Raw genomic sequence first — 16,135 nt, 5'->3', positions numbered from 1 at the left:
TCTATCAGAGGATATTTCTGGGACGCCATGTCCAAGGCTGCAAATACAGAGTCTATAAATGTTTCTTGCTGGATTTCAGTAAACATTCAGTATACCGAGATTCTCTTTTTGGGATGTTATTTCCTCGTCATTAGTAGCTCTTTCAATTGATCTCAGTTTTTGTAGTATTTTTATTTGAGCCCACAGGTTTATGTTGGTATATTCAACTGTCTCTAGGGTGGCATCCAGGTTCATGAGTGTAAGCAAACCTGCTGATGGTCACCCTTTTTTTTGTATTGCTGGATTCATGTACGTTGTAAAGTCATAACATATCGTTTGAATGTAAATCCACATCTCTTGAAGGCAGATGATTTGATAATTTGAAAAATCAGGTCGTTCCCTATTAAATAAGTGAGAATGTCTGCATGTATTCCATGAACAATCGTGGTCACTTTGTTCTTGATCGTAATTCGTTGTTATTGTTTATGAGGGCTTCTCGTTCTCATTATAGGTGCTGTATCTCCCATGTCTCTCTAGAAAAAGTGCTTTGTTATCGCTGAGTATTGTCTATTGTGCCGATATTCACTAATAGGGTTCTCTTGGTTGTAGTTTTGTCCTTCACTAGAATGAGTCTCTAGATAGTCACTTTCGCAGCTGCTTATGAGTGAAAGAGTTCACATATCCCCTTTATAGCAACAGTGATCTCTGTTTTCATCTTGGGCAGAGGCGTTGGGTGTTGGCTTCTACAAGATTTAGTGTATTGAGAGAGGCACAATCTATCCATACTCTGTCCAATCTCTGATCTTCCATAAATTCAACTTGCTGTATATCTTGGGATTTCAGTGCTTTGAGGTTAGGGATGGCATGAATAAGTCGTAGGATATTTGTTCTATTTAAGATGAGCCCATCTTTTTCATGTTTGATTCTTTCAAGTTTTATTCTGTTCCGAGTGACTTGCCGCCGTGGATCGATGCCGTGTATCGATAAAGTGAGGATGTTTCAGAGTGCTCAGGGCGTTACTCCGGGGGGGCTCACTCATCTCAGTGAGGTTTTTTTGTCATCTCAGTGTTTGAGCTTGTGACTTGCATGATTCACTTGCGTTTGTTGTCTGAGTGTTTTGTTACGAGCTGGTGTTGGTGGATCTGAGTGACCCTCTTCGTAGAGATCTATAACAATTAGCGAGGCTTCATTCAGATGGAATTGTTGTTGGTCCGTGGTGTTGACATCTTCATTCATATACGTTGACAGGTTCATCAAAGCCTCTAGGTAAGCTTCATTTTATTCATTTGGTTTCTGATCTCTCTTACGGACTGTTTTGACTAATGTAGTTTTCAAGCTAGGGATTGATTCCTTTTCTTGTTCCTTGTGAAGCTCTTTATGTTTTTCTGGTTTCTGCATGGGAATGGCAGTGAGGTTTCTAAGGAAAGCTCTTGATCCTTTTTGTTTTGTTAGCTGCTTTGGTTTTTCTTTTTGTGGTTTAGCTTATTTAAGGTTTCGAGTTTGGTCAAATATTCAATGTATCTCAGGGTTTTTGTTTGGTTTTGCAAGTCGATTTTGCATGGCAATGTTGATCGAGGGTGTCATTGCTGGTAGTTGTTGTGTAGCTGGTGGTTCATCATTGAATTAGATCAATTGTCCTTCTATCACGTTTGCGTTCGGATAGGCAATGTGTCTCACGTCAAGTTAGGCGTTATTCGGCAAAGATGTCAAGTGGCCGGTTTGGGTGGTTCCATCCGTTGATGGCAATTTTCCTTTATTGTGTTCTTTAGTTGTCAAGATTGGACGAGCATTATGGGAGTTCATTATGGCAATGGGGGCGGCCGTTATTTGGGTTGTGTCTGCTCTATCATTCCTTGCAATGTCCAATTATCGTATTTGCCCATTGGTGTCCTTAATTTTTGTGTTGGAATGGTAGTGCTAGGTTTCAATTCTCTTGAATGCTGTACAGGTACTGGGCGCATCTTTGTACTCAGCGTTGTTGCATGCAATGCTTTCGATTGGTCTATGGTGTTCATCTTAGGCTTTTGTCCAAAGGCTTGTCTCCTTTTTTCGTGATTTTCCATTAGAGATTCTATTTCGGTAAAATCGAATGAGAGTCTCTCAAGCCGTTGATTTGTTGTGTAATTAGGGGGGTAAACATGAGGTTCAGATTTTATTTTTCGTTCAAATTTAATTTTCCATCTTTGTTTTACGAGTTTTGCTTTGTCTTTTTGTGACAAGATTGTATGTTCTGACTCATTTCTAATTTCGTGTTCACATGAGTATGCCTCTGTTGCTTCATTATTGTAAGTCTTTAGCTGTTGAGAACGTGTCTCTTGATAATGTGCTGTCTGGATGTCATCATTGGGGGGTATTGAGTCAAGGTTTCCCAAGGCACTGTCAGTGGAATAGGTCAGAACTACTTTTAGGGTTCCATTCACTTCATCCTTCTTTTGTTTGGGTATGACTTCTATGGTGGGTTCTACCTGGTGGTGCCATAATTCATGATCCAGAATATCTGATGTCATTTTTGGATGTATTGTCTTTAATCCTGGGGGTATATTTTCTTTTCCCCTCTGGGTTTGGCATACGGCATTGTTTAGGTTCGACATGGAGAGAAATGGCCATACTTTCTTTCAACATTGCTTTAGAGCTAGCTGATGTTATTATATCAAGTGCAGGAAGAGTACTTGTAAAGTATTTGTGTTTGTTCATTATCTGCAATTTTTTTATTGCATTTTCCATTGTTGGGTGCATGTGTTGTTTAAGGGATAAACATAGTTGTGTTTTTGAGCATTGCCTTGTTAAAGGCCCGGCTGAGCTTTGTGTTTGTTTGTTCACTTGATGTGCGGCCATATTAGTTTAGGTTCAGTACCTTTTCTGTTAACATTGTTGTGCTAGTTGTGTAGTTGGGTCCTCTGTATCCTGTCCAAGCCGTAGACAAGAGTAACGCCTCGCAACCTCTGCACAAGTTGCCGCCTCCTTGCAGGAAAGGTTTTTACACGTAGGTCAAAGGCTCGTGGCCCGCAGTCCCTATTGTGTGTATGCTGATGTCGGGTAAGTCTCTGGTCGCTCGTCCCTGAAGCAGGGGAGGATACCAGCATTAGAATATCACAATAGCTTTGTGAATTGTGTTGCACACACAGGTCAAAGGCTCATAGCCTGCATTCCCTGGTGTCTGTATTGTGTTATCCAATGGGACGTAGAACTTTCATCATTAGCTATGGGGGAGCTACCGACAATAAGTGCTTACCGCAATGATGTCACAGGTTGGCAGGAGTTATCCTGCTCTGGGAGGCTGCCATGATAGTAGTTCCAAATCTCCTGATTATGTGTATCCTTTGTCTGGATCTAGTAAGGTTCCCGTCCAGTGATGGACAGATGAATTATGCGGGTGAAATCTGTTGTTTAATGAATGTCTTTACCTATATCAATCAATCAAGCACAGTCCTGTATGGTATTGCTGGGGCAACTTACTTTGATTGAATGCTGTCAATGTTTTGTTCAGGGGTTGTTTATTGAAAGTCGAGTATAACTGGAAAGACTGCACACTCGAGACCACACTCTGTGGCTCACTCTGCGGTGTGGTTAGGATTAAATAGAAAGCTGCTCCACCTCCAGGAGTAATAGGCACAGGAAAGATAGTGCAGACTGCAAAGACTGCACACTCAAGACCACACTCCGCATCCCGCTGCGTGGTGTGGTTAGGATTAAATAGAAAGCTGCTCCGCCTTCAGTAAATCAAGCTATTCGTGAGTACACTGGCAGATGGATTTATGTACAGATGTCTTACCCACTGTTTCAAGTTTTGACCAAATCCCACCTTCTCCAAGCATTCAAATAGGAAAGGCCATTCGACACAGACACGGTCAAATGCTTTTTCAGCGTCCAGAGAGACCACAGAAGCTCGGCACACCTGTTTATTTCAATTGCCATAAGTAAACGTCTTATGTTTTCCGCCACTGATCTTCCTGTCACAAAACCCACCTGATTTTCGTGAACTAAAGAAGGCTCTACCAGCTCTATTCTTTTTGCTAGCGTGTTTGCCAGAATCTTGCAATCTGTATTAATCAAACTGATCAGTCTATAATTGGCACATCTTGTCGGGAATTTATCCTTCTTTTTCAGAACAGTTACCAAGGCATGCTCCATAGTATCCGGGAGAGATCCAGTATCAAATGACGGATTATATACATCACATAGCAGCTTTAGGGCACAATCGGGCAAAATCCAGTAGAATTACACAGGCAGCCCGTCAGTACCAGGTGACGTGCCCACACTGAGCGCGGAGACTGCCAAGCGAATATCTTCTAACTGTTACCTTCTAGATTAGGTGCTTGGTCATTGGGTAAGTGAGGAATCTCTAAGGAGTCTAGGAAAGAATTTATTGTTCTATGTTCACAGTTTAGGTCTGATCTGTAGAGATTTTCATAACATTTATTGAACATATTTATGTTTTTTGTTGTGTCTCCATATTGCCATTTGAATCTCGTATTGCAGTGATGTTAAAATCACTTTCAGCAATCTTCAGCCTATGAGCAAAAAGCCTTCCAGCCTTCTCGCCGTTCTCAAAATAATTGATTTTACATCTGAACGGTTCCTACTGATTGCATCGAATGCAAAACCATTGAAATGAAATGCATTGAAAAAATGCATTTTTTTAGTATTTTATTAATGGGGGGGTCCCCCAACCTCTGTTTTTTCACCCCTTAAAACGCATTATAGTAATAAAAAAAACCCTTACATACAAAAAAAATGAATTTTTTTCCAATGCTTTTGCATTTGATACTGTGTATCCGATGCAATGCCTGGATACCATCTGAACAAAGCATAATCAATCTGATCTGATATAATTTTGTTTAGATCATATTTTTTTCTCCTTATTTTCGATTTTATTTCCTGGTCATGACTCATCGCATATTGCTTCTAAAACTGCTTGGCTTCTACATAGAGTTTCTTTATGTCTCTTTCTTTCATCTTTCTGTATTTGATGGTCTTGGATATCAAGACACCTCTTATATAGCTTTTCATCACCTCCCATACTGAGTGATGCCTTCTGTTCTGTTCATTGCAATGAATTTATCGATCTCTTTCACAATCTCTTCCTTAATGTGCTTGTTCTGCAGAATATTTGAGTTCATTCTCCATCGTAGTGATTTAATTAAAGTGTGTTGTAGGGAGAGGCATAGTGATATTGGAGAGTGGTCAGAGATACCAATTAGTCCTATTTTTGAGCCAACACAACTTGGTGTTACTCGTCCAGAGGTAAGAAAGAGATCAATGCATGAAGAAAGAGATCAATACATGAATAAACATCATGACATGCGGAGTGGAAGCTATAATCTCTTTCAGATGGATGCTCTAGGCGCCATATATCCGCTAGACATAGTTCAGCAATCCGACTCTCTACCGATCTCCTGCTTCTCTAAGGAACTTATTAACAGTCCCCATTTGAGCGGTCAAGGAATGGATCTAACAGCAGGTTAAAATCTCCAGCTAGAATAACTGAGTCAACATTGCAGTTCTGAATAAGTTGTGCAAGTTCATGGAAAAAGAGGGGATTGGCCTTGTTTGGTGCATATATATTACAAAGTAGTATCACTGAGTCTTGTATCTTAACTGTAACACAAACAATCCTTCCCCACTTATCTGCTTTGCGTGACAAGACAACTAAGTGTAATTCTTTTTTTAAATTATCGAGACATCTCGCTTGCTGGATGAGAATGTTCAAAAATAAGTTTGACCTACCCACCCCTGTATAAGTTTACCAGCTTCAATATCATCAAGGTGTGCCTCTTGAAGAAAAGCAATTATCACAGGAAAATGGATTTAAGGCAAGATAACACTTAAGCTCATTTCACTGCATTATTTAGTCCATTTACTTTCCACAAGACCATTTTAAGGTGATTTACAGTTCTAGAATCCATGTTGTATGTCTCAATAGTGTGTGCAGTAGGCATGCAAAAATACAATCAACAAAGGGAGAAAGAGGAAAAGAAAAGAAAGGGGAAGGAAAAGAGAGAGGGAGAGAACACCACCCAAACCAGGCATGAACACCCAGACAACTCTGGTGACAGTTATAATTAGACTGGTCGGATGCAGAGCCATGCCAAAACACATTAATAATAAAAGAAATTCAAAATCACTCTACCATAGCCCCCGGGCCCCCACCCATTATATTATATTCAGCTGTCATTAATGATCAAAGACAATTCGCAATTGATTGTAGAAACATCCAAAACCCAATTGCACTTGCAATTACAAACCTTGCTGGTGTATACTAGTGAAGGATCAACCAATAAATATAGACTCTCCCTATTTTAAATTGTGTAAGAAGTATGAGATAGAGGTTTTTTAATAAACTGTCACAAAGCACAATGTTATTGCACCAAGACCTAGTTCCATTTTTAATTGAATAGAAACTCAGCAAAACCTGTCCCTGTGATAATCCAGATTGGTATTTAACTTTATGTAGCGCTTCATACATGGTTCGTCCAACATCTAGGCACTGTGATGATTATACCTCAGTCGAAGGATGTTAGCCAATGAGATACTTCAGCCAGTTGAGCGCTCATCGCGATCTGTGCATGATTTGTAGGTTGCAGGTTCATGTCCTGGCAAAGCCAACTCAGCCTTTCATCCTTTTGAGGTTGATAAAGGAGTACCAACTTCGGTTTGGTGATAATTGTGATAAAATATGTTCTATGAACAGCGCTTTGCCAAAAGCGCAACATAAATAACCATTTGACTGTGAGATTAGTTATAGAATTTAGCATGCAGTCCTTGCCTCTCTGCACTGTTGTATCAAAACATTTACATACCAAGGGGGGCATGGCTAACAGCCAAGCTGTAAGGATGTGTCTCACTGGAGCGCCTGCCTGATCCTTCAACGATCCTATGTATACGGCATGAATGCAAAGCCATCCTGAACCCAAGCAGAGCACAACAGTGAGAGCATAATATAGCCACACTTTCACACCCATGATTTAACTTGATTTAAAAAAACTGGCCACCATGAAACCAGACAGCCTTAGCAATGAAGCTGTCATAGCAAATCACACTCACCCACATACAACACATAACACTGCTAAATGTAATCTTACAGAAAGAGTAATCTCTTCAAAAATGTGTCATTTGCCTACAGTCATAATGTATATTTCTGCGCTGCAATGTAGTGTTTGCCATCCATGTCCAGACTATGATGTGCCGAAAGTGCTTTGAGGACATGATACTGGCAGTACGGTGCTATACAAATGTCACATAATATAACAATACAACACTAAGTTAAGGAGATCTGCACAGTATTAATCAGGACTACACAGTGCTACTCTCAGCACTAGGATTCTAGAGACCTATCTTCAAAAAGCACCTTTTGACAGATATCTTTATATATAAAACAGAGGAGAGAGTGTGTGTGTACCAACTGGATCTAATATCTGATACACTGGAATCACTTAATAGCAGATTGATGGTTGTTTAGGCCAAAACCCTGAACATGTCCCAAAGCCCTTGCTGTATCTGGCTACTTCTGATTTAGCATATTGTTTTGTAAGAGGTTGTATTTCATCTAACTTGTATTTGGGTAGATGTTGATTTCTATGTGCAACAAAAGATGTCCACAAATCATATATTGTATTTCCAGTAACAAAAAAACATTGGTGCACTATATTGTCACAAGGAGCAGGATGCCAACGCGAAATATGAACCTCAAGCAACAATATTTTTGTTTGGTTAGTTTAGAAGTGTGACCTTCCAAATTAATGGTGGCCGTATTGTAATTTTTTTTTATTGTAAAATTGTGTATCGTTGTGTATCGTACATATTATCACAGTACATGGAGGTCATTATTGACTGATTTTGCAGATCCAATTTCAGTCCAAAATGTTTCAAAGTTGTGGTTTGTATTATTTGTTGGCTGATAAAATGTGAGCATATATCCCAGGCTCGATACTTGCTAGGTTGGCTGTCAATAGAAGATTAAATCCAAGTGCATTTTCTCACACAGATTTGGAAAATATTTAATCGATATGCACCAAAGTATATATCCATTAGGGCGCAGCAATGCATCCCAACTCGTTCTCTTAGATGTAGTACTAAGGACCTGTTAGTTGTTGGTTAATTTTACACCACACAAAATGGTGGTAGATTATTGAGTACTTTAGGGTGCCGTTTGGGAAACAATCTACCAATGCTCATCAAAAATAGTATTACATTGCCGGCTTATAAGAATAGCCTTAAAGATCACCTATCATCTGTTTTGTTCCTTAAATCTTAGGGATGATAGAGTTGTCTGCCATTGGCAAGGTACTGTTCAACTTTGTGGTGTCCAGTTACTATTTATTATTTATTTGTATCGTTGTTCATGTAATGTTTGCCCCAACACCTTTAAACTAGTTTATTGGTGATAAGCCTGTGTAAAATAAACAATGTTATTAGTAGTATTACTGCTACTACCTGAAATCCCTTTGATACCGTCAAGGGGCAATGGATACTTTCAACATATGTTTATGTTTCAATGTTTGTATTAATGTACTCATGCAATAATGTGTATTGTCATGTCCTTTACACGAGGAACAATGGCAGAATATATGTTGTAAAATATGTAATTTTGGTCCATTTCCTGTGAGTCATTTGAATAGAATAATTTAAATAAATGCATAAAGAACGAAATTGTGAGCATTCAGATGGGATACATGACAGTTCTTACTAATTGAATAATAATAATATTGTTAAGTTGTTCTCATTTGTAAAGTTGGAAAGATTCATACATAAGTATCCCTTCCACTTCCCGAAATACCAGAACTCATACTTGCAGCCATGACTATCCGAGAAAGATAATGTTATTTTACACGAAGACTATTGTTGGTTTATTGTTATTGTTTTATTTAACGTTGTTAATATTTGTATGCATCTAATACAAATGCCAATAAAATGCGTTTAAAATAAATAAATAAGTATCATAAATATATAAAGAAAATGTAATCCGCCTTCTATGTTGGGGCCTTTGGGGTTTCGGCTATTGAATCAAAGCTTAGCCTCTTTTTTCTTTCCATTTAATTTCATGGTTTTCTCTCTCTGATATCAAGAGGTGGTTGCTCTGTGTTACTCTCATGTCTCATCCTTTCTGTGTTAGCTTTTACATTTTCTATTTCTTTTATTCTTAAGCGGTATATCAGTTCTGAATATTGCTGTGGTACCTGTATATATTCTCCAAAATAGAGACTTCAAAGTGGAAACATTACATACGTTCAAGGTATAATACCTTGAAGTCATACAACTTTTGTAATTTACAAGCTGCCCATTGACAAATAATAATTTCAGAACTGAAATCTTTGCAAACAAAAAAGAAATATAGCTCAAGAGAAAGAACACTGGGAAAACACAGCAAAAATGCTTTCAGAAAAGAAAATATTACTCCTCCCTGCCCTGCACATCATTGTTCCCTGCACCATAACAATGACACAAGGCCCAGTACCACCATTGATCCAATTTATCCAATGTATCCACCTATGTCCACCACCTTTCGTCTGGAGGTGCCTGGAAACATTTGCATATAGGCCCATCACAAATTCAAAATGTATGAACTGTAATCTCCATGCAGAGGTCTCATGTCACACAATGTATGTACTGCATGTTGCAAGGCCATAGCATGTTACAGAGGTGGCAAACAGCATGCACATTTCACCCACACAGGCACATCATCTGACAGCGATCAAGGTGGACCAAGCACCTCACGGACACCCACATAGAGGAGGAGAGCCACGCGAAACCACTGCCAAGGCCACACAAACCACAGGCCCAGTGAGCATGCCACCTGCTTCTGCAGCAACACCTGCTGGGCCAATGGAGGCACAGGCAGCAGCCCCTGCAGCAAAACGTGCTGTGACAACTGAGGCCCAACCAGCAGCCCCTGCAGCAACACCTGCTGCACAAGGAGGCACAGCCAGCAGCCCCTGATCCCTTTGGGCCAACAGCATGGCCATTCCCCCCCACCAGCCTTCCATCAAGATCAGCACCTCGATGGATGATGATGGTGGTAAGGAGGCTCGGGACACCACAGAGGGGTCACCAGACCACACCCCCTATCACCATCCCTCATTCAGCCCCTCCAATCTCTACAGCCCACCTCCACCACTGATTCCCAGCATCCGAGAAATGGATGCACGGATACGGCGCATCGAGGCATGTCATTATGGCTGGAATCATGCGCCAGCACCTGGAAGAGACCAGGTTTATGCTGAAGACCAGGTTGATGCAGGAGAGGATGCAGGATACCGGCCAGTGCTTTGCACATGCTGTGGGTCGCTCCTCATGAACAAAGTCCTGCTTGCACAGAGGGTCCAGGAGGGGAACAAGGCAATCTGAGCACTGGCTGATTCCTCCACCCTTTCCCTGCAGGCAGCAGGGACACGGCAGGTTCAGATCCCCCACTCAACCATCACCACGCCTGCCAGCTCCCAGCAGAGTAGCTAGAGGTGATGATCCCTGCGCCTGTCAGGCTCACCACAGAAGTGCAGGTCCGGTGTAAAGAGGCCAGAGACCTGAGCCTGTTGCAGACCTCAGGTGACACTGATGCTGCCTAGGTTTTCTTTTCTGGATGGTGTGTTTGGGAGGCCTAGTTGGGGAGGGTTAGTCAGGGAGGCTTAGTTGGGGAGGTTTAGTGGAGGAGAGGTTAGTCTGGGAGGCTTAGTTGGTGGGCCACACGTTTGTTGTTGTTTGTTCATTCAAAAATACACATAGTTCTGCATTTGAATTCACGTCTGGGCATTCCATTTGTGAAGTGGTGTGCTTTAGTTTTGCACTGCATCTCATGCAGTGTGTGCCATGGATCATGTTCAGGTGCTGTGTGCTCAAATGTAGTTCTCTGCAACTTCCTGGCGGGCTGCACACCTATCCCTGACATCCCTGTGATGTTGTAGTCGCATTTCTGCAGCTGCATCCACGTCTCCATCATCATCATGCCCAAGTCTGGGGGCAGGGGAATGTTCCACCGGATGCACATATTGTGCAAGATGGCACAAGCCAGGACTATTTTCACCACTTTCCCTGGCTTGTACATCAGTGTTCCAACAGAGCAGTGAAGGCACTGAAACCGTGCCTTCAACAGCCCAAAGGCCTACCCTATTGTCGTCCTTGTTCTGATGAGAGCACAATTGTATGCTGTTTCCTGGTGCCTCTGTGGACCTCTCACAGGGGTCATCAGACATGGTACTGAAGGGTAGCTGGAATCAGCTGCATGGAATGGGACACAGGGAGGGACATTTTTCTGTGCATACTAGTTGGGATGTGGGTGGGTGACACATGCATCTGGTTTTGTGCTCTTGTGGGTCCTCAATCACCTTGCTGCCCCCTGTGAGAGGAAATGGTGGTCAGGCCATGTGTAGGCACTGACTTCCAAGGATGGGTTGTTTGGTGGTGGGTGGGGCAACGTTGGCATATGCTTTGCTTTGTGACATGGCAGTGATGCATTGTGGTACCTGTGGTCCATTTTATGTGTCTGTCCATCCGTACAAAGACTGTGATGGGGGTGTCCATCCATTGACTCATGTGGTACATATCAGTTATGGCCACCCACTCTTGCATGCAGAAGGTGTCTCTGCATTTGCATGGGGCCTGTGGGTCATCCACTGGTGCCAATGTAAATCCCCCATGCCCTGGTGCACATGCAATGTTGTGTGTGTGTTGATCCTTTTAATTACCCATTAGCCAGGTCTGCTTTCTGCCATAACACGCCATGTACCCAGGCAGTGTGCTATTCCACAGGACCATGGTGTCATGGGTTGATCCCGGGAAGCGTGCGCAGCAGTGTGTCATCGTCAGGTCTGCATTGCAGATGACCTGCACATTGAAAGAGTGGTACAGAGTCCTGTTTCGATACACCTCCTCTGTGGCGTGGGCAGCCACTAGCTCGATGTGTGAGCAGTCCATTGCTCCCAATACATTAGGCATGCCCGCGAGGGCATGGAAGTGGACCTTGGTGGAGTTCACCTGTGCCTGTGTCATTGGTAGGGCGATATGCCTGGACACATGACACAGGAGGGCATCCAGAACCTACATGAGCACAATTGAAACTGCTGGCTGGGAGATGCCATACAGCTCCCTGACTGTGTGTTGGAATGTGCCTGTGGCAAGAAAATGCAGCACAGACACCACCTTCCAAAGGAGGGGTATGGCAGCCCAGATGCCAATGATGCTCTGGATGTTGTCCAGGATGAGGTCCACTATTTCCAGGATGGTCTCCCTGTTCAGGCGGTATAGTGTGTGGATCTGCCTGTCAGTCAGGGAACAGGGAGTGGCCCTTGTGGGGGTATAGGTGCATGCCCCAGGGCACAACTGGCTGCCCATTGTTCCTCTGCATTCTCCTTTGCTACTCTGGCACTTCCTGCTCATAGAGCTGCACTCCTGCATGCAGCACCTCCAGGTCCATGACTACTGCTATGAGTGGCAGCATGGTTGTGTTGGAAGGTGTGTGTGGTGTGGGTGTGGTCCTTTTCAGCAGTCTCTGTGCCCATCATGTGAAGCTGGTTCAATTGTGTGCGCCTGTTCCTCCACACCTGGACCTGGTTACCGCCTGCACTGCGTTGCCCGTGTTTCCGGCACGGTTTTCCCAGTGGCACTGGCATTTTTGTGACAGCGTTTCTGGGAAAACCTCTGTTGTAATGCTGCCTTCTTTTTGTGGTGCTGGAGTTTCCAGCACTCATTCCCGAGGGTCCTGCTGTCTCAGTATCCACTGTTACAGACATTGTTATTGACAGCATTTTCTCTCGTAGTGCTACGGTCCGGAAATAGTGCTGGTAATCAGAATTACTGGCACGTTGCTTCCGGACCGGAGCACTTGTAATGCTGCTCAATGTATCCATTTGGTTTCCATTTACCTTAACTAAAGCGCCATATTGCCACCTCTGGGATTAGGTCTCATCTTTTGAATAGCAATAAAATTAAAATTCTTGAGCTCTAAGTTGTGAAATTCCTTGATATTAACAGCTTGGCCATCATTTGAGCCAGCTTTAGGAATAGCACAACAGTGTTCTTGAATCTGGATTTTCAGAGGTCTAATAGTAGAACCAACAAAGCCCAGTCACAGGGTATCGCAAAAACAACAAATTGTGAAAGACGATAGCATCATAAATCTCATATTACCTGGAATTTCTTTGTTGAAATGGTACCTAGGTTAAACAGCAAAATCACATATGAACCTCTACTACATTTGTGGAAGCCTTCTGTCCTGCATGTTAGCCAAAGGCTCCCTGATCTGCGGCAATTGGCTTGAGGATGTAGTAGGAGACATAATATTACATGTTGTAAGTCATTTTTGACAAGAGATAGAGGGTATTTGTGTCAAACCTGGATCCATTTTTAATATTTGCCAGTATTTCGAATTTCTGAAACTTCATGGTATTGGTTGTTAAATTTTGTAATGAGCAAAACTGGGTGTCAGGGTTAGTAGAAGATGATGTACTTGAAGTACAGTAGTGAAGGTTCTTGTTTTTTCTAAATGCCAACAATGTACATTCCTTATTATTCATTTTAAACTGAGTTTTATGAAAAAACTTGATCAGGACACCCTCTATCCTGAAAGTGTTTCATGGCAGTCCTGGCGTATTTGTGGAATGTTCTTGGGTGTGCTACCCCTGGAAATTGGAAGGACCTCTTGTGTGACTTGCACCCGAAAATGATTACCTAATCAAGCTTTACATTATTTAGTATGCTTTCTAATTTTGGGGAAAAACATTTTAAACCACAATATTGTCTATGCGATAATCTTAAACTTTAACACATTTTCATTTTCATAAAAAAAGATAATTTAATCACAAGGCACATGCAAATAATCATATCAAATGCATTTTGGTCATTGTGACCATCTTCAGAGATTATGACCGAAAAAATAGATAAACATAATTGTAACTTCTCTATGTGGTTCTTATCTCAATATTTTCAATGTTAGATTTACATGTTCTGTATTTTGCACACAATGAATGAAAAGTGTTTTCCTTCCTGCCTGTTTTTCTGTGCTTATATCTATGGAGTAATGCACACAAATCATGTATTCAAATGTTTAATATAGGCACAAAAGAGAGAGGTTTTCAAAGTAGGAATTGGAGATCCTATCTGTGGTATATTCTTCAGCATGATACTCAAATAGTGGCATGTATGCTGCTAGAGGCCTTCCTCAGACAATTCTGTGATGGACGAAAAACTCTGTGTTAGTGTGGGTAAGTGCCCAAGTGCCTGGTTGGATATGTCTGTATTGTTTGTCCATGAGTTTCCTAGCCTGTTTCTGCAGCCCATCTTTAATGATCAGTGTTCAAAACAGATCGGTTTGAGGATTTCACTTTTTATAATTCAATTTTATACGGGATACCAAAGTAAGAAAAGCAGGGCAACTCACGCTTCTTCTCTGCAGGTTTGCCAGGATGGTGGCGTGTTATACCATTGAGCGGGTGCTCACACTATATAAAAAGTGTTTTTGCCCCATGGTATTGCAAAGCTTTGAGGCACTCACAATGCGGGAGGTTGGGTGGCTAAATCAGTTGGAGGGCCTATTTTGGCGTAGTGCCCTAAATGGACCCCAGTCGACCTCAATAGAGTACTTGAGACTCAAGCTGGGGATTCTTTATCTAAGCACCCAATTGTTGAAGAAGAGGGGTGAGCTATACATCAAATCTAGAACAGCAGCATTGAAGGCATTGGGGTGCAATTATGGTTCTGAAGTGGTCGGGCGAGGAAACAATTTTGAAGAATGAAATCTAGACTTCTTCAGAAGTATACATTGGATGCTGAAGCCTGAATTTCTGACGCATTGAGAGGCAATAAAGGATTGTCTACATAGAAAGGCCAATCTGTGTGATTGGAATGAAAATTATACACATATATCGAACCTACGCAACCACAGTGCAGTGGCACAGGTATCTTACCGATATACGAAAGCACGTGTTATTTACTCAGAGCACAAGCCCTGCAGTAATGCATTTTATGTTGCGGCTGCGCACAGATCAGCTTCCCTTATTAACAACTCGAGGCTCGCAACTTGGCATTCCTGTAGAGAAGAGGTTTTGTCTACTGTGCAAACGTCCCAATCATTTGGAATCAGCAAAGCACATGCTCACCGAATGTAAGACTCTGGGATCGGTAAACATGAGCACGCTTGACAAATGTGCACATAATTGGAGACATTTTGGACATACTGTCTGATTTCAGAATTGGACTCATTGCACGTCACACTTTACTGGGTTTGACATGAGGGAAAAATATTTGAAAACCTCCAATTTATAAGCTAATTGATAAGCAAGAGATGTTTTGAGAGGGGCCAATGGTTGAAGTTGTCTCGGAGGTCTGTGAAAAGGTCAGAATTCCATAATCTGATGATAATGTGATAATATTAAAATTGAATCATGTAAACAAATTCTTAAATACGCTTTTGCTACATCCTTTTAAAGTATTCATTTATTAGAAGCAAATGGGATACTTCAGATGAAATTTAAGAAATGGAATTTGAAATGCAAATTGGATTTTAAATTGGATATTAAATTGAATGTAATTTGAGTGGCGTTAAGTATCTTTGCTACAGTATTTATGTGTTAATTTGAACATTTGGATTTTGAAATATTTATGGAAAATTGTATGCAGCTGATAATAATAAAAATGTGTTTTTTTGTTTTTAATTTTTTGTTCAAGTTCTTTTAGAACTGAAAACAAATACATATACATTCATAAATAAAGAGGATTACAGTTAAAGTTGTGCTGCAAGATAAGAGTGAGGAAGTGGTGAAAAGTGGTGAAATATGTGAATTCATCTAGGAATTCTTTGTTTAGACCTAGTTGAGTGTATATTATTCGAGAGGTGAGCAAGGAGCAGGTACGAATGTCGGCAGTTGGTGTAAAGGCTTTTGAAGGGGAAGTATGTTGAGGACAGGACGATGCTGAAAGTGAGTGTTCTTGTCTATGACAGTGAGACCACAAAGCGATGTAGGTGGCATATATATTAAATGTAGGTAGGATGGAATAACCAAACATGGATGTGGCTATTTGTGTAAGCCCTGTTTCGAGCATGTCTGGATCGTGGTATTGGTTTTGGTTAATAATATCTGCTGCTTGTTGTGAAGCTGACCTGCATTGATGAGTGAGAGATTTTGTGTGGTGGGAATTGCCAGTGTATTTATACTGAGCAATGACTGAT

At 41.5% G+C, this 16,135-nt stretch overlaps 1 protein-coding gene across 1 annotated transcript in view; it reads left to right on the top strand.

Annotated features, from left to right (window-relative positions):
* LRRC2 (leucine rich repeat containing 2) overlaps positions 1-16,135 on the top strand; it is a 1,026,596-nt gene that overhangs the window by 984,111 nt on the left and 26,350 nt on the right. The gene's annotated exons all lie outside the window — the stretch shown is intronic.

Source organism: Ambystoma mexicanum, chromosome 6p, assembly GCF_040938575.1.
Source record: "Ambystoma mexicanum isolate Mex_15411 chromosome 6p, UKY_AmexF1_1, whole genome shotgun sequence".
NCBI lineage: Eukaryota > Metazoa > Chordata > Amphibia > Caudata > Ambystomatidae > Ambystoma > Ambystoma mexicanum.
This window is presented reverse-complemented; position numbering and strand designations above follow the sequence as displayed.